This window comes from Notolepis coatsorum, assembly GCF_963971535.1.
Source record: "Notolepis coatsorum genome assembly, chromosome: 8".
In the NCBI taxonomy this organism is placed as follows: Eukaryota; Metazoa; Chordata; class Actinopteri; order Aulopiformes; family Paralepididae; genus Notolepis; species Notolepis coatsorum.
Window position 1 is genome coordinate 33,525,688 of NC_140172.1, and position 20,347 is coordinate 33,546,034.

Below are 20,347 nucleotides of genomic sequence, written 5' to 3' on the forward strand. Positions count from 1 at the left end.
GTCACATCTTTTCACCTGCCAGCGCGGACTCTCATTGGCGAGGTGTAACGTGGAGGAGGCTCACACTGCCCCCGCCATTTTCCTGACTTTGCTGTGCAGGCGCCCCAACCGACCTGTAGGAGTCGCTGTTCACAACGACCAGACTACCACCCTTCGACTTCCCACCCGCTAACTCTGCCAATTGAGTTAGTATGACGGCCGGCCCAAGCCGGAGGCAACACCGACAGCCGGATTCGAACCCGGTGTCTCTTGCGTTGGTGACGAGCGCAATGTCCGCTGCGCCACCCAGCCGCACCCACAGAGTTGTTTTCTTAATATAATATAATATAATATATATAATAATAATTAATTAATATAATAATATAATCCCTTGAAGAATAAGAAAAAAGAGCATCTGCAATCTATTACCTTTTTTTTTTTCTTTTCTTTTTTTTTACCGGATCACAGTTATTAACTTCTGTAAGTACTGCTGTAAATACTGCTATCCCATTACATCTAATCTGTCACCCCCCCCTAATCCGTCTTTGAGTCAGCTCCAATAAAGTACAAGTCTTAACAAAGCACCGGCAGTAAACATACATACAGTTTCTTACAATGAAATCATGTACAGCTTTTCCAGAATGTGTAGAAAGGTGAATTCAACGTGAATGCCGCCCTCCCCCCTCAGAGAGGCTGGTGACTGTAGATATAAGACACGTGACTCAGTATGTACTCACGCTGAGAACAGGAAAGTGACAGATGTGTGTTTCCAATTTAACGGACCAGACCGCAAATATCTCCCATGCTCAGATCCTATATCTCTGGCCATCTCATAAACAAGAAATAAAGTACTGGAATCTCACAAAAAACCTTACAGGAAATTCATACAGTTGCCTTTCGGTGGGGGACCCTGATGTAAACAAGACGAAAGTCTTTCTCTGGTCTGCATCCCCTTAACAATTGTATGTATTGAGCTGTACTGTACTGTACCCATTCTGCAATCTGTTAATAAAGTTTTCAATCAATCAATCAATCAGTTGCCTTTCGGTGGTGTGGCATACAGTTGCCTTTTGGTGGAGTGACATACAGTTGCCTTTCGGTGGGGTGGCATACAGTTGCCTTTCGGTGGAGTGACATACAGTTGCCTTTCGGTGGGGTGGCATACAGTTACCTTTCGGTGGAGTGACATACAGTTGCCTTTCGGTGGGGTGGCAGTGGCATACAGTTGCCAACAACATCTTTATCCTGCTTAAGGAATTCATGGATTTGTGTTTTTTGCTTTTGGATCTTCAAATACTAAAAGCTATAAGACCAACTGGAATGGTAGTCACTTCGGAGACATGTTGTTAGTGTAAGAACTTTCTGAAGGTCCTGAGCATATTGCGTGCCTGGGAGAGGCAACACCTGGGAGAGACAACACAGCATCCCAACAGATTCCCAAAGGTGGTGGAGGTCTAGGTCTAGTACATCCCCCTGGACCACGACTCCGAAAGCGGGTGGCCTGGTCAGGGGCGCTGTGGTGAAAAATGTGGACAGGGTAGATTTCCTTCCAAACACAAGACGGCTACGTCCCAAAGAGTTGTAATTGTATCCACATACCTGGCTTCAGGATCATAGACACATCATGTGCACAGAGGGCCCTCTGTCTGGCTTGACACTATCAGAGGTGGAAAGAGTACTGAAATATATTACTCAAGCTGAAGTACTGTCACTTTGGTTAAATCTTACACAACTAAGAGAAACTACTCTAGAGTACTACTGACTAAATTACACAAGTAAAAGTAAAAGAGGAGCTCTTAAAAAGTATTAAAAAGACTTGCATGCTGCCCCTTTGTACTCCTTCTGGCCTGGTATTTGAACATAGTACCAACAAAGCTCTTGTTAATAATGTCCAGGATGACTGTTTTAATGTAAATTACAGATCTCTTTGTACTCAATACAAATACTCCAAGAAAATACATAAACAAAAAATAATAAAATGAGCTCCTCAATTACAATAGCTAAAGTAAATGTAATGAACTACTTTCCACCTCTGGACACTTTTCAAAATGCAAGGAATTTGGGATCTCAAGGGACCTGTGGAGCGTGCAGCAGCTATGTGGGAACAGATCCAAGTAGTTCAGAGAGAGAAGATATATATGTATAGCTCTACTTTGCCAGTGCATCTGGCTCAGTGCCAAACAAACTCATTGACTTGGCCTTGAATTACTTCCACATCGCGGACTGATTCACCAGCAACCTACACTTAGACAGGGGAGGAAAGTAATTAAGTACTTACATTTTGAGATACTTGAGTATTTCCATACTTTGGCTCCACTCCTACTTTGTACTCCACTACATACAGTATACATATTATATACAAACAAGACATGCAATTAACTCGTAAAAATAATGTGCCCCCCCCCCCCCCTTTTTTTTCTTTTACTTTCACATAAAGTAAAACATCTGTAATGCCCTGTAATGACCTCTTGGCAAAAGAGCCCAGCTTAGTATTGCACTTTGTTTACATTGTTTGTTTTGGTCTAATGTGTGGGTCGGAGTTTAGTAACTTATTATACTGTCCATTTCTCCAGACCTCTCTTGGTGGAGCCTGATGTGAGGCCAAATAGCAACCCCTCCCCCCCTCCCCACTCAACTCTAACCGAAGCTTTGCAGCCAGCTAACAGGTGACGAGTCAACATCCTTCCCGGAAGATGGGATCTAGACACTACCCTCTGGAAAAAACGGAAGCGTCAATCAAAAAGGAAGTACTCCAGTCTAGGACAGATGGAACACACGTAGGCTTCTGGGCTCTCTGTCTGTTACATAACCGGGAAGCATCTCTCTGGGGTGGGAGCACACACAGCGCAAGGGCAGGGGATGTTAATTAGGGTGGATAGCGACCATAATCATCTCATACACAAACAAAGTCTGAAACATTATGTCGGATTATCAGATCTAGTACCAGGGGCGTAGCGAGGAATTCTGTGGCCCATGTACACATGATGTGTCTCTGGGCCACCGTGATATCTGTGATTCATATTCCATACAATCTAACAAAGTACTTGACAATTATACAGGCACATAGTGGAAACATGGGCAACATTGTCATGGCCACACTATAAAATAATGTTTCAAAATCAAAACCCTTTCTTTCTATGCCCCTATCTACTGAACTGCAGACAGTAAGGAGGTAGATTAGGTTTGTATGCTCATAATGGAAGCACTGGTTTTAGTTTGTGTGTCAATGAGAGATTCTGCTGGTTCACTAACTCCTGAAGTGGCCTATTTCTCTATGCTGTTGCTATGGAGTTAGTCAAAGTTAGTGGTGTTTAGTGGAAAGAGGTGGTGGCCAACTGTGGGTTTTTTCCTCATCACTGCTCAGACAACAACAAATACACAGGCACATTCTTCTTTGACACAAAACACAACTCCCAGCCCTGCAACCCCCTGCGTTCACGGCACCACCCTTGGCAGTAAATTACCTAACTGCTTCTTTCTCCCATTAGGGGTGGGGTGGGAGGTGGGAGGTGGGGGGTGTAGCCTGTGAGTCATGGAGGGAAAGAAGGCCTAATGGTGTGTAAAGAGAATCCTCCTTGTGCTTTAAAACACATTCTCAACTTTAAACATGCAACCCGTTAATCCCAAAGAAAACAAAACGGTAATAGAGGCAAATAAAGGTTGGGGTACAGAGTTAGAGAAGGTTTGCCTCTTTCACAGTTCACAGACTGAGCTTGGGTGATAAGAAGTAATTTATGATAGGATACCTAAATGGTGCTTTTAAACATTACATTCACATTTACATTTAATCATTTTTAGCTGACCAAAGCGACTTAACTTACAATAAACAGTTCAAAGGATTGTTTGAGGGCTTAAAGGCAGAATCTGTAATGCCGTCATGCAGCGACCCCTAGGCAAAAGTGCCCTGCTTGCCATGCAACACTCACACCAAAAGCCAGACATCAGAGAGAGGACCCAAATACTGACTCAACTGTCCAGAAGCCACAGGTAGAACATTATGTGAATTCTTGAAATGAGTGGTATTCCCCTTTAACCCTTTCACTACCACACTACAGAAGGTTAACCTTTCACTACCACACTACAGACGGTTATCCGTCTGTAGTGTGGTAGTGAAAGGGTTAACTGTCTGTAGTGTGGTAGTGAAAGGGTTAACATTCTGTAGTGTGGTAGTGAAAGGGTTAACCGTCTGTAAGTGTGGTAGTGAAAGGGTTAACCTGTAGTGTGGTAGTGAAAGCGTTACCCCTTTGTCGTGTGGCAGTGAAAGGGTTAACCTTCTGTATTGTCGCAGTGAAAGGGTTTACCATTTGGTAGTGTGGTCGTGAAAGGGTTAGAGCAGATAAAGCTTGCTTTAGTCACAACTAGCCTAAATCACAAGTCAGGGTCCCAAGTCTTAAGTTGGGTCTCAATTCCCAATTAAACAAGCCAGGTCAAGTCAAAAGAATACAGGGTCAAGTCAAACCAAGTCTAATTTATTTATTCTGAACTAAATGTGTTACCATTTCACAGATATAACGAGAATAATCTGCTCTTTGAATAACTGATTACACTTGCAACTTCCATTAAATACAACCAAGGTCTGGCACTAAATCAAAGAAATGTTTGCTTCGTTTTATGTGTCACACTTTACGTACCTGTCCATTGACATTGACATTGACAGTGACTCCATTCTGTGTCAAGGAAGAATACTTTGTTTTACACTTCACTCAAACACAAGAGAGAGTTACACTTCAGAGAAGTAAATAACTGGAGCACACAGATATAATAACCACTTTATTAACACATCTTTAACATGTTTTTCATCCTAACCTTATTTTTCCTTTTCTCTTTTTATTATTTTCCTTAAAGATCCTCCACTCACCACTATGGTTAACTCCTCTTGAAGGCACGACTTTGACTATACACATTATTTGTGTTGTTGTTATTTTTGCAGAACGTTTTCCTTTTTCACATTCTTCCTCCGGAGAGGGAGATCTTCTCTGTACTTCCTTGAAATCTGAGTTGCATGTGTGATGTCACTAATAGGTTGGACCTGTCATGGTCCAGGTCCAATATTTGGTAATTTGACACATTTTGCTACAGCATACACAGAAAGTGTCACGGTTTGACGTATTGAACCCAATGTGCAGATAATGAGACTCGGCAGACAGATCTTGTAAATAAATAAAGAATGGTCGGGTATACAGGCAGTATACGAAAATATAAGAACAATTCTTTTAAAAAACAGTTCACAAGAACATTAAATAAACAGAGTTGGTCCTGCTGTCCAACATACTGTATAAAACACAGGGCCATAAGTTCGCAATGCATGAATCAGGGCTTCATCACAGTGAGACCAGATCCTAGATCAGCACTCCTATTCTTAGTGGTTTGATGGATGCGAGGCCCAGAGCCAAGGCCTGAGCAAGGCAACGCCATCCCCGCCTCTGGCACCTCCGGAGAGAGGATGGAAGACACATGTCAGACTCCAGTCACCAACAACAACTTAAATAATAACCATTGGGTCATACACATCGAGAATTAATTAATAATGTGTCCGTGCGAGTTATCAATTCTCAAGTCATAAACAAGTCATCTTGAGTCATGCGAGGGCAAATATACAGTCCAGGCTCGAAAGTATTTCCTGATGTCCTACGAGATTCATCAGAAGCCAGAGTCTGACTCAACTCCAAGTCATAATGACTCAAGGCCACATCCCCAAGGTGAAGTGAGTAAGTCGTATAGTTGTATATAGTTGACCTACAATTGGAGGGAAACAAACACTGAGATTGCACCTCTCAGTACTGACTATCTGTATGTCATGTATGTCATATATGTCCTGATGAATTGAAAATGGGGGACCCTGATGTAAACAAGACGAAAGTCTTTCTCTGGTCTGCATCCCCTTAACAATTGTGTGTATTGAGCTGTACTGTATTGTACCCATTCTGCAATCTGTTAATAAAGTTTTCAATCAATCAATCAATCATATTATTATATATTATGTGTATATTTTCACATACAGTGATGGGAGGATGTTGATGTTTTCTTCGAAAACCTCATCGATTGGACGTGAATGTCATCCATACGTCAACTACACACCCCTGACCTGACTGTGCTCCAGTTTTACAACGGAGAGTAAAACCCACTGGGTCCCATTAAGATGCAGTGAGAGGTGTCGTGTCTCGCCACTGTCAGCGAGAACGACGGAATTGGAACACGTTTGAGAAGAAGATATCGTCCCAGACCCTCGGAATACAATCCAAAGACGACCTCAGAGTGAAACCCATAAATACTTCTAGCATCGTAGAACACCTGAAGGTCGTTTGGAACACCTAGGCCATTTGGAACACCTGAAGGTCGTTTGTCACAGACCTGACAGTGTGCTGACATGACACCGAGCTGAAGCCGTGCAGCTCCCCGGCCCCGGAAACCAAACGAGGACGCGTAACAAATCAAACGTCAGCAGTTCCCACTCCGGCAGTTCCCCTCAGAACTCAGAAGCGGCTCGGATTTCTTCAACGCACATGAGCAGAGCGGCTCATCGGGCCATTCCCACCATCGGGAGGGGTTAACCCTTTCACTGCCGCACTACCAAACGGTTAACCCTTTCACTGGGACAATACACAGAAGGTTAACCCTTTCGCTGCCACTGTCACAATCATGGCGAGAGCCACCATTTCTCTACCTACAGTACTTCCACGCCCTTATATGGGCAGCTTCCGACGCCATCTATCAGCCCAGCTGAGAGTCATCAGCCCATCAGCCCAGCTGAGAGCCGTCAGCTCATCAACGGTCTGGATATCACCCCTGCGGATCCTGTTCCTGATCGTCTCAGTGTTATCCTATCTACCCTAGGTACGAGGACGTACCCAGCCTTGCCTGCTCTGTCTGTACCGCCTGCCATGTCCTAACCTCTGTTCTCCCTGTGCCCAGGACCACCACTCCCGGCCGACGCTGTCTCCTGACGTACTACCTGCCTGGACATTCCTGAGAAACTCAAGCAAGAGTCACTACTCGTCTAATGTCACACATTCTTGTATATTCTCTATTGCCTTGTCTGCTCAGAACCCAAAGGAATTAAAACCTACTTAAAACGCTCCATTCTCTCTCTCCCTGTGTTCTGCTATTGGGCTCCGCCACCGCTGCCCTAACAGCCACACAACAGCAGGTTAACCCTTTAACCCGGTTACCGTCGGTAGTGTGATAGTAAAGGGTTAACCTTCTGTAGTGTGGCAGTGAAAGGGTTAAAAAAGTTTCCTACACACTTGATCTCAGGCCAGTGGCGGCTGGTGAAAATTATTCTAGGTGGGGCCGCGGTACAATTATATTTTATCATAATATCATAACGCAGACTGGCTGAGACTCACTTTTCTTTGCTGCCGGTAGAACATCACTATGAGTTGGAAGAGCCGTCGCGTGTCGCGCTAACCCTTTGAGAAGCTTTGTGTTCCGGGCTTGAACTTTCCATAAATGTCGTCGATCGTTTTTGGTTTTGTTACTTGTTACTCTTACTGTCATGCACTTGTCCTAATATACTAACCTACACTGTAGCACCAACATTGTAACCACCATTGTTACTCAGCTGATAGACTTGTGCCCTTCCTGATGACTTGTCGTACAGAACTTGTAAGTCGCTTTGGATAAAAACGTCAGCTAAATGACTAAATGTAAATGTAAATGTGTCCATAAATCCATTTAGTTAGATCCAACACTGTCTGAATGTATCTTGTGATTATTATCAATTTGTCTCTTGTCCATCATTGTTGTCGTCATTAGTCTGCACCCCCTAACACACCAATGACTCTTTTTGGGGCGCCCTTTAGGCATTTAGTTGCTAGGTGCATTTATGTTGCCATGTGCATTTTTCAATTGGCTGCATTGCGCACTGACGCCCAGTCAGTGGGGCGATGTTTCTAGCGCCCCAGAAGAGAGAGGGGATGAACAGGAAGCACAAACAATGATTTATATTTTATATATTATACGTTATTGTTCATTTTAAACACAAACATACTTAAAATTTGTAATAATTATTTATTTATTTATTTAATTTAATAAAAAAAAAATGTGGTCGAAATCTACTATAATAGAAAAATCCAAAACCACTTTTGACCAGGGGGGGGGGGGGGGGGGGGCGGCGCCCAAGCGCCCTCTATGGACCAGCCGCCACTGTCTCAGGCTATGAAATGTTCCAAACCTCTTCTGTACTGTACTGTACTGTACTGTAATTCTGCATGTGGTTATGGTTTCACTTGCAGCCAGTAAGGAGGAAATCATGAGAAAATGTGAAAATAAGGACACATAGTGTCATAGATGCGAAGCACTGTAGATTGAACTTGTTTTACACAGTGCCATGTATGTGAGCTGCCACTAGGGGCAGAGTGCCTCACTATGAGTGAATTAGTGAATTCATTTTTTATTTAATTATTTTATATTTATTTTGGGGCTATTTTTCACCCATCCCAATTTAGTCGTTATGCCAATTCCCTTCCTGGTCATTGCTCGCATTGCCCCACTGTCGGCCTGGAGAGGGTGTAGAACTACCACATGCCTCCTCCGATACATGTGGAGTCAGCCAGCCGCTTCTTTTCACCAGCGAGGACTCTCACTGGGGGAACGTAACGCGTGCAGAGGTTCACGCTATTTCCCCTCCCTGCTGAACAGGCGCCCCGATCGACCAGTAGGAGTCGCAGTTTACAACAACCAGGACACATACCGCACCGGCTTTCCACCCGCTAACACTTCCAATTGTGTTAGTATGGACGACTGACTAAGCCGGAGGTACCGCCGACAGCTGGATTCGATCACAGAGTCTCTGCGGTGGTAGGCGAGTGCTTAGTCCACTGCGCTACCCTGTAGTTAGTGAATTTGTGATACTGCTGGAGGTGCTTCACATCTTAATTTTCTTTTTAACAACGGCAACAAAAGTCAAGTAGCCTAAATACTGAAAGCAAACCATTTCAGTGGTATCATTATCAAGGGGTGAGTGTGTATATATTCCACATATCTGCATGGCACTACAACAGACACTAGTCATCCAGAGCTGCTACAGGCTCTAAGCAATAAATAGCCGTTAGTATTTCTACATCCTGAGGTCTTTCTCGTGAACCTGTATCCTGTCGAGAAGCGTCAGAGGGAACCTGCGCTGCTTTAGAGGCCTGCTGACGCATCAGTTCTCAGGCTTTTTGGTAATAAAAATAAGAACATCGCCTCCCTCAGAGAACCATCTGAGCTGTCCCAGCCGCTGGGGAACAATCACACGCTGCTGCTGGCAGAAATATAATTCCCAATAGGATTCCCAGCTGTGTTGCACGTAACTCAAGTGTCCAACTCTCAACCCGCCGTGGATGTTTGATGAGTTTTGTTTGTTTTCTTTTCATGGCCCTAGCCAGACTGCTTTAAGTGGAAATGTCTGAGGTATGTGAAGTTAATTTGTCTACTCAGAGTATGTAAAGGAGTTTGGTTTTTATTCAAATTGGAATACACACTTTTTTAATCAAGCAATAGAGGAGTGCCAGCTATGTCCTTTTTGATCAACATCCACTTAGCATAAGCATCCACTTAGCATAAGCTGTTTTCAACTATGGCATCATGTGCCTCAGATTATTCAATTCCTTCCCCCTTTTTTTTCTCTTTCAATTAAAAAAAGCTTTTATACATATACCAATACCAACCACTGAACCCCCAACTGCTCCAGTGGAGATGCTCAGTGCCTGACTGTGGTTGTACTGGGCAGCTCCTAGTGGTCAACAGTGTTAGACTGTGGTTGTACTGGGCAGCTCCCAGTGGTCAACAGTGTCAGACTGTGGTTGTACTGGGCAGCTCCTAGTGGTCAACAGTGTCAGACTGTGGTTGTACTGGGCAGCTCCCAGTGGTCAACAGTGTCAGACTGTGGTTGTACTGGGCAGCTCCTAGTGGTCAACAGTGTTAGACTGTGGTTGTACTGGGCAGCTCCTAGTGGTCAACAGTGTCAGACTGTGGTTGTACTGGGCAGCTCCCAGTGGTCAACAGTGCCAGACTGTGGTTGTACTGGGAAGTTCCCAGTGGTCAACAGTGTCAGACTGTGGTTGTACTGGGCAGCTCCCAGTGGTCAACAGTGTCAGACTGTGGTTGTACTGGGCAGCTCCTAGTGGTCAACAGTGTCAGACTGTGGTTGTACTGGGCAGCTCCTAGTGGTCAACGGTGTCAGACTGTGGTTGTACTGGACAGCTCCTAGTGGTCAACAGTGCCAGACTGTGGTTGTACTGGGCAGCTCCTAGTGGTCAACAGTGTCAGACTGTGGTTGTACTGGGCAGCTCCCAGTGGTCAACAGTGTCAGACTGTGGTTGTACTGGGCAGCTCCTAGTGGTCAACAGTGCCAGACTGTGGTTGTACTGGGCAGCTCCTAGTGGTCAACAGTGTTAGACTGTGGTTGTACTGGGCAGCTCCTAGTGGTCAACAGTGTCAGACTGTGGTTGTACTGGGCAGCTCCTAGTGGTCAACAGTGCCAGACTGTGGTTGTACTGGGCAGCTCCTAGTGGTCAACAGTGTCAGACTGTGGTTGTACTGGGCAGCTCCTAGTGGTCAACAGTGTCAGACTGTGGTTGTACTGGGCAGCTCCTAGTGGTCAACAGTGCCAGACTGTGGTTGTACTGGGCAGCTCCCAGTGGTCAACAGTGTCAGACTGTGGTTGTACTGGGCAGCTCCTAGTGGTCAACAGTGTCCGACTGTGGTTGTACTGGGCAGCTCCTAGTGGTCAACAGTGCCAGACTGTGGTTGTACTGGGCAGCTCCTAGTGGTCTACAGTGTCAGACTGTGGTTGTACTGGGCAGCTCCTAGTGGTCAACAGTGCCAGACTGTGGTTGTACTGGGCAGCTCCTAGTGGTCAACAGTTTCAGACTGTGGTTGTACTGGGCAGATCCTAGTGGTCAACAGCGTCAGACTGTGGTTGTACTGGGCAGCTCCTAGTGGTCAACAGTGTCAGACTGTGGTTGTACTGGACAGTGTCTAACACTGCAATAATGTAATAGTGTGATTGAGTAATAGTGTAATAGTGTAATGGTGTGTAATAGTGTGATCGAGTAATAGTGAGATAGTGTAATAGTGTAATGGTGTGTAATAGTTATAGTGTAATAGTGTTTAATAATAATAATAATAATAATAATAATAATAATAATAATAATAATAATAATAATAATAATAATAATAATAATAATAATAATAATAATAATAATAATAATATAGCACCTTTCATACAGAAACTGCAGCTCAAAGTGCTTCACAACAGGGGCGGCTGGGTAGTGCAGCGGACTAAGCGCTCGCCTACCACCGCAGAGACTCCAGCTGTCAGCGGTACCTCCGGCTTGGTCAGTCGTCCCTACTAACACAATTGGCAGTGTTAGCGGGTGGGAAGCCGGTGGGGTATGTAATGTATCCTGGTCATTGTAAACAGCGACTCCTACTGGTCGGTCGGGGCGCCTGCTCAGCGGGGAAGGGATCTGGGGGAGATAGTGTGATCCTCCCACGCGTTACACTCCCCCGGTGAGAGTCCTCGCTGTCAGGTGAAAAGAAGCGGCTGGCTGACTCCACATGTATCGGAGGAAGACATGTGGTAGTCTTCTCCCTCCCCAGGCCGACAGTAGGGGGCAAAAGCGTGCAATGACCAGGAATGGAATAGGCATAACGACTAAATTGGGATAAAATAGTGCAATAGTGCAGTGCAATACAATTGTAGAATAGAATAGATTCAAAAATATATATATTTTACAGTGCAATAAAATAGTTCTGGATTACTGTTCAACAGTTCAAAGTCATCTTTACCTTCTCTGTTTGGTATCCACAGTTTAAAACTTGACAGTCTTCCCTCCTGTTTTATACCCACTTTGACCCTTCGAACCTCCCACTCAGGGCAAACCTCCCTCTCAGGGCGCAGTTCCCTCTCTCAGGGTGCAGTTCTAGGCCTGGGTCCTACACAGTTTTAAAGCCTGACAGTCTCTTGTTTGATACCCACACAGTTTAATACCTGACAGTTTTGAACCTGTAATAAAAAGCAATAGACAGAGTAAAATAATACAGTGCAATAAAATAGTAGAATAGAATAGATAGTAAAATTATGCAATAGAATGGACAGAGTAAAATAGTGCTACAGTACAATCAACAGCGGAGTGTATTAGAAGGCTATGATGAAGAGGTACGTTTTTAGCTTATTTTTGAAGATATTAAGAGATCTAGCTTCCCTTATGTTCCATAACTTTGGTGCATAGTTTGCAAAGGCTGCATCCCCGATTTTCCTTAGACTGGGGCTTGGAACCTTCAATAGACCAGTAGTAGATGATCACAATGTTCTAGGAGGCACATAGTTGACTAGAGAATTTGCAATGTAGCTTGGTCCTGTTCCATTTAGTGCTTTGTATATAAGGAGGAGGACCTTGAAATCCATTCTAAATGTTACCGGAAGCCAGTGTAGGTTAGCTAATACTGGACTGATGTGGTCTCTCCTCTTGGTTCTAGTTAGTAGCCTAGCTGCCGAGTTTTGAATGAGTTGGATAGTATAGTAATAGTATAATAGTGTAATGGGAGTCCCTGAAAGCCCTGGTATTTCACCTGGATGGACATGGTTTTGCAGGACGTAGCAGCAAGCAAGCTCTGTGACCCCCTCAGCCCATGCTCTGAGTGCTCTGAGTTTTATATGATGGGGGGTGGGCTACGTTAGTTCTGTACTACACCAATCATGCTAACATTACACTGTAAACCTGCATGTTCAAAATAATCAATTAGTTTGAGTAGGGTAAACTCAATATTCTATGAAAGTTCTACTAACTTGAATGTCTTGAGTTCGTGTGACGTGTTCTTATGTTTTGAGTAAATAAAACTCATAGTTTTTGATTGACTTGGAACTATTCACTTATTAAGTAAGTATAATGTAAAAGCATAACTTAAGTACAACTTAAGATAATTAAGTAGATACAGACTGTAAACCGCATGTTCAAAATAATCAATTAGTTTGAGTAGGATATACTCAATATTCTATGGAAGTTCACCTAACTTACATATGTTGAGTTTGTGTGACTTGTTCTTATGTTTTGATTAAATTAAACTCATCGTTTTTGATTGCCTTGGAACTATTCACGTAATAAGTCAGTATAATGTAAAAGCATACCTTAAGTACAACTTAAAAGAATTAAGTAAATACAGAGTATTGCGGTTCAGTGGTAGAATTCAATAAAGGAATATCTTATCTTATCTTATAAAAAAATATATTTTCCACTCATTTCTATGTTTCAACATTACTGTCTGATGCAGTAACATTAGTGTGATGATGTGTGCATGAGAACATGCAACCTGCATATTTTTGTGAGCACTGGATGAGGCAATTATATTAAAGAATTCATTTAGAGAAGCTCAGCTCTGAGAAGTGAGAAATAACGGCACATGTGAAAATAATATTTCTGCAGCAAGCAACAGGAAACGACTGTTGTGTTGTGCGCAGCTGCGGAGGAATTCTGGGATATATTTGATACCTGACCACATGTCGTGCCTCATGAGATGCAGTCAGCAGCTGGAGGTGCACGTCAACTTTCAAGTGAGTAAATATATATGTAAATTTGCCAATTTGCGGTTATCTGTGGTCATTTAATCTGTTCGGATATGCAATTTGTAGATGCAAATTGCATGAACATGCTAGCGCATCTTTTAATAGTTTAGTTTAGTTAATTGCATGATGTTCAGTATGTTAATTAATATAGCTAACTCGGTCTCCATTGTCTTCTAAAACAATTGCCTGCTGTGTTCCAATTAAAACATTATGGCACACCGAAATGTTGCATGGTTGTTTATGCATGAAAAATATTAAGAGTTCGCTGTATACTTTTGGGTCAAGTGTACGAGTTAGTGAATAATTGGTAAAGATGGCGCCGGCCCTCGTGGCATGTTAAAGTAAGCCATATCTCCATTTCAGTGAAAGCAGTATATGTACAAAATGAGTATAGGCAACAGAGCCTAGGTAGGCAATGGAGTCAGACTTCAGAGGATATGAGGGGGGGGGGGTCAATGTGGCCCAGAGTGGTAATAACATCACTAATGGTTTATGGTTTATGTTTATGAGTATTATTCTGGAGGTTAATAGAGTATAGGCCTAGTGTTACCACAAAATCCTTTATGAATGTAAATACAATATATAATAGGACCTCTGTCTGATTCTAGCTGGACACAGTGGACTCCGACTCTAGACATTTTGGTGTTAATAAGACTTCCGACAAGCAGATCGCTTGAACGAGGCTATTGCGTCAATCTCACAAGAGGGTTTTATGAATGAAACTTGTCTGCGCTCCCAAAAAGACACCACTGCAGCGCATTGGCTGTCGAGAGTGCCGGTGTGGTATAATTCCCTGCTCAAACTGTAAAACTATTATGAAATATGGGTAGGAAAATATGGTTGAAGTCTGCATTCCCCAAAACAGGTCGACAAGCTACTGGGAGGTTTGAACTTGGTATGATCGATACACCACACTTGGTCTAGTCTCATATTAGTAATCATATATTGGATCAAAATACATAGGCTTTTGATTATAGACTCTGCCAAACTACCCTCTCTGAACAACATTCAATACTAGGGGGGTCTGTCTGTTAAAAGCGAGGCCCTGGGGGAGAATTGGATTAGCATTCCCGTTTTAGAGTTAATTATAGCTGCTCTGTTCCCCCTGGGGGGAACAGGTGAAAACAATAGGTTATGAGTGGCTGGCAGGCCGACTTACCATTTCAAAGGCTGGTGCTATTGACACAGCAGACGGGGACACAGGAGGACAGGAGGTAACACCCAGGCCTTGATTAGCAATCTCCCTAGAACCGGTTTGGGCCACAGGCGTTGACCAAGTAAGCATAGCCACTAATGAAAACCCTTTTATGTAACTGCATAGGACCGTTTAGAGTTGCTACACAGTACGACAATATAGATTCCCACAAATAGAAGAATATATAGGCTAAAGAAAGCCATTAGACTATTCTCCACTGTTGTAAAGTCTAAATTGTGCCAGTAAATACAGTTAATGTGTAATGTCATTAGAAAAACTAAGCTAACATCCAACATAATGTTATAGAATTAAGAAATGCAACAGGATTGTCTTAAAATAGACAATCATCTGGAGAAAGCTATATTCAACTAAATATAGGAGCCAATATTCTTGGTTAAAACCACCCCAATATGACTAAACATGGTTATACACCTCCAAATTCTGATCAGAAATAACGGTAAATAACAGATAACGTTTATGATTAAAATATAGCCATTACTAAATTATTAAACTGGTAGTTAGTAAAATTAGACACTGGATATAAACGGTTAACTAAATGAAATAACATATTCTCTTAGAGATATTAAGCCGGCCTCTCTAAGAAAGTCATGTGAGACCGGGCGTAACCAAAACCGGCTGTAAGATGTTTCAACCAATCAGGATGTAGAGCTACTCCCCTCTGACGCGTATTCTAGGAGGAGGAGTCTAAGCTTTAAAAAAGCATGCACGATAGATAGAGAACACACACGCTTTTTGAAACCACCCAGGCACAGGAGGAGAGCCAGAGAAGACTGCTGTAAGCTGAGAATGAGAACAGAATCTCTTTGTTCCTTAGGAGACGCCACCGCCATCGAGGAATCAATGAAGACCATTCTTTTTAATTGTGTTCGATTATTCTGGTATTGATGACAAACGGCATAGGGTTTGCTTCCATCAATATTATTGCACATACTCCTTTTTTCATTGAACCAGATTCATTGTTGTTCACTTTTTGGACTCTGAAAATAAAAGCGGATCTGAACAGTAGATCACTTCTCTTCTCCTCATTGATGATTCCACTCTCGGGTCGTTCTACAAGACCGTGTTGGTCTTTATAAGTAATAAGGGTTTATCAAACGGACAAAACACAACGCAGGGTACTATATACATCTGGTTTTTAGAGGCAGAACCAAGAACCCTTATTACTATAAATGGTGCCGTTAGACCCTTGCTGAAGCGTTTTAATTTTTTTTCGGCTAAACAAGCAATCGGCTCGTAGAAATTCGGCGCCTGGGAGATCGGGATCATCACGACAGTGTCCTGCAAATCAGGTGAGTGGATACAGGGCCGTGATGGATGAAAATGCGGAGCGTTCAGTTCGAACTAGGGGTTGTGGAGAAGCCCCGCGATGACCTCATAAGGATCTCGCCGAGACGGAGGAATCCATCTGGGAGGAGAGGATGATGGGGTAGCGGAGATGCGTGACGTTCGACAGGTCATATTGGCAGGGTTCAATTTAAAGCAGGGACGTCCAGGATGCCACTCGGTAATTGATAGAACCGGACTGCGCTTGACAAATGGTTCTTGATCGTGGCCAAATTCGTCTTTCGTTCGGGAAGCACGGTAGTATACATCCTGGATAATCAGACAGGCCATGTCTTTCAGGAGGTGTATAAGGTATGATGAGTAATTTTTTTCGAGTACTGTACAGTGGGTGGATTATGAGAGTGTGCGATTGCTGGGTAACGCCGGGCCTCCGCTTACTGGCGCATCTCAAGCGGCAGAGAGCGGCGGCATAGAACGTCGGCAACGACGCGAATGGGACTTTCAGGCTCTGGTCCACAACTGTACAGATCACGGGATCAGATGGATATGTAAAGAAGGCGCCGATATGATGGTGTTCGTTACGGGTCGCGGGATATTAACGTAGTGGTGAAATGAGCGTATGAGGGGGCCTTCCGAAGCTGAACACGTAGGCTTTTGAAAATATCACCCAGTTTAGCCGGATTTTAGGGGATTTTCTCTGAGGGATATCAGCTGCTCTAGCCATAATTGATCCGTTATTAAGGGTTGATTAGGGGGATGCAGGGCTTGCCTGTTAACCATGAGAAGGTTAATTTCAGAAGGCGAGGATCGGTGGAGATCCCAATAGAACGTGTTTAGCTTGGGCGTTTATTTCAATACGTTACGCCGCGACAAACGGGTACAATAAGCTCTTAGCAACGAATTGTTTAATTATACTGTTTACTATGTAAGTGTTCATTGCGTGTATTGTAATACGGACGCTCTTATTGCGGTAGAAATGTGTACGGGGAAACTATTGAAAAAAGTAACAATGTGTGGCAAAGCTAAAGCTAGGATAATACTGGAGCTAACGCTCGAGCTATCGACTAGCTAAAGGTCAAACTAGTCTTTCGAAAACGGAAGACAACAAAGACTTTGAACCGGGAGTCGTTCTAAGCAAAGGCTAGAGCAATGGCGGATGCTAAACGACTGGTCAGGTTTGGAGTTCAAACTAGCAAGCACTGACCCGCAAGTTGTTCACGTATGAAATGTTTTTATATTTTTTTATCTGTAAAAATAGCGCTTATGTTGGATTAAGGTCCAGTTAATGGGTGACGTCATTGTAACGCTGCCATCGCGGTCTGCTATAGATGCTCGGTGAACGGAATAGACTGCCGTTTACGCGCGTAGCCGTTGTTAGGCTAGGCTGAGCTATGATGCTAAGCTAGGCTGCAAGCTAACGAGCGGTGATAGGAGCTAATATAGGCTACTGTGGCTACTGTTACTAGATGGCGAATGCTATGGCATGGCTAACGGTGGCTAAAGCTACCTAGCTACATGCTACATGCTGCTGGGACTGTTCAATGCTAATATTGTGAATGGGTGATGTTGTTGTGTGACTGGTATATCAATGAAATTAATGCGGCGTGTGAATTGCAGTGTATGTGTGTACTTTCAATGTTGTTTGGCAATGAAATTATGGTTAAGGATATTTGATGGGCCGTAAAAAAGGCCCGCACATGCGTATTAGGTTGTGAGTGGAATGTGTGTGAGAGCGGAAGGCCGTGATCAGTAAAAGTGGTATGTGGTTAGAAATGCACTAGGGGGCAGTAGAGCTGTGGCTTAGGCTCCCGTTCTAGTTTAGGTACAATTCTTCACCTGTTGTGTCGTTTATGCAAGAGGTCTTATCTCTTGAATTACAATAACTTTATTATATTGGTGATAGGTTGGATTAATGAGCAGTGGTAGCAATTTATGGTGGTACAGTTGGTGGTAGGCGACGAGACCATCATGTGGCGAGGTCTCGCGTGGTGCTGCTGGTAAATGGCTGGCTGCGGGACCTCGCAGGGACGCGGGGAGCGACTTCCGGGGTGTGGTAGTTTAGACCATCTATGTGGGCCGGGTCTATTGTTATGACGAACAGGAAGTAAGGTGAGTGCCCGGCCAATAGGAATGGGGCTGGGGGCTATGTGTAGGAGGGGAGTTCAAGGTAACGGGAGAGTTAACGTACGTGATTGCGATGGTAAATAAATGACCAGATCAGTTCACAGTTGTGGTCTCACGTTATTCCAAGAATACGCGACATGGTGTCAGAAGTGCTGTGAAACAGATCAAACGGTCTACCTCGGAGGTGGAATAAAGAGGCTTCATGAGTAACAAGGAGGAGAAAGAGCAGCCAGGTAGAAGCGGAGGTAGCATCATGGCTAACGTACCTGCGGCTACTTTCAACATCCAACCGCCTGAGCCCTTTGATTTTTCCAAGCCGCTCGAGTGGACTAAATGGATCAGGAGATTCGAGAGGTTCCGTCAGGCAAGCAATTTAACTGCAAGCTCAGAAGAAAATCAGGTAAACACGTTGATTTACTGTATGGGAGATGAAGCTGATGATGTTTTGAGAGGCTTGAATCTCAGTGCTACAGACCAGCTGGAATACGGTAAAGTGCGAGATGGCTTTCAGTCTTTCTTTGTTGTGAAAAAGAACATTGTGTATGAACGTGCACGTTTTAACATGCGCAAGCAAGAAGCAAACGAGACTGTGGATGCATTTATTACTTCCCTGTATGGATTAGCAGAGCACTGCCATTATGGGACGTTGCATGATGAGCTAATTAGGGACAGGATTGTAGTGGGACTGGCTAACACACATCTCTCAGAACGCATGCAGATGGAGAAAAATCTAGACCTGGAAAAAGCCATTAACATGGCTAGACAATCAGAAGAGATTAAAAAACAGCAACACACACTGAGGAGCGATGCCAGTTGTGTGAGACTCATGGAGAGTGTTAGCTCTGTGGATAGAGTGTTTAAAGGCAGGCAGCAGTATGACAAGCCTAGTTTCACCAAAAACAAGAGTTATGGAGCACACAGCAGCCAGAGTAAAAATCAAAACAGCTCACAGTGTTACAAATGTGGGGGCGGGCCCCACCCTAAATACGAGTGCCCTGCAAATGAGGTCAGGTGTCATTCCTGTGGGAAAATGGGTCACTACCAGCATGTGTGCCGTGCTGGTAAGGCTGTGCATGGTATTGAGGAAGATAAGAAAAGGGGCTATTTTCTTGGCTCTGTGACATCTGAGCAAGAGGCATGGACTGCTGAGATAGGCATAATGGGAAAAAACATCGTTTTCAAATTGGACACCGGAGGGGATGTTACGGCTGTGTCACAGACAATGTTTAACAGTATATTTTCCCATGCACAGCAGCCTCTTCTCCAGAGAGCAGAGAGACCCTTATTGGGTCCAGAACGGGTTCCATTGGATGTGTCGGGTTTCGCCAGACTGCAGCTGAGAAAGGGAGCCAAACATACCACGGAGAAAGTCTATGTGGTCAAAAATCTGAGTACGCCATTGCTCGGGTTGCCAGCCATAGTGGCCCTGGGCCTGCTCATCCGTGTCAACAGTGTGGACAAGGGGACCCTCAAGACGAGCTACCCAAAGCTATGCAGTGGGCTGGGTATGGTACGTAGATCATACCACATACCAATGCTGTGCCGATTTCCTTGAAAACCCCCAGGTGGGGAAGGTCAAGGAAGAGCTCCAACGCATGGAAAGGCTGGGTGTTATCAGCCGCGTGAAGGAGCCGACCGCCTGGTGCGCCGGCATGGTGGTCGTACCCAAGAAAGAGACAGAGAAGGTGCGTTTATGTGTGGACTTGACAGGCTTGAATGAGTATGTGTGCCGTGAAAAGTACATTTTACCGTCAGTAGAGCAGAATCTCGGGACACTTGCGGGAGCGAAGATATTCAGCAAATTGGATGCCAACATGGGGTTCTGGCAGATTCCACTCACGAAGGAATCAGCCAAGTACACCACGTTCATTACACCCTTTGGCCAATTCCACTTTAACCGTCTTCCATTTGGAATCGCCTCAGCACCTGAACACTTCCAGTGCATGATGGCGGAGGTCATAGAGGGGCTAGAAGGGGTGGTCTGCCACATTGATGATCTATTAGTGTGGGGGCGGAACCAGGAAGAGCACGATGCTCGACTCCATGCTGTGCTACAAAGAGTGGAAAAAGCTGGCCTCACCCTGAATGTGGACAAATGTGAGTTCTCCAAGAGTGAAATGCTTTTCCTGGGTCACATCATCACATCGGAGGGCATCCGCCCTGACCCGAGGAAGACAGAGGCCATCACAGAGTTG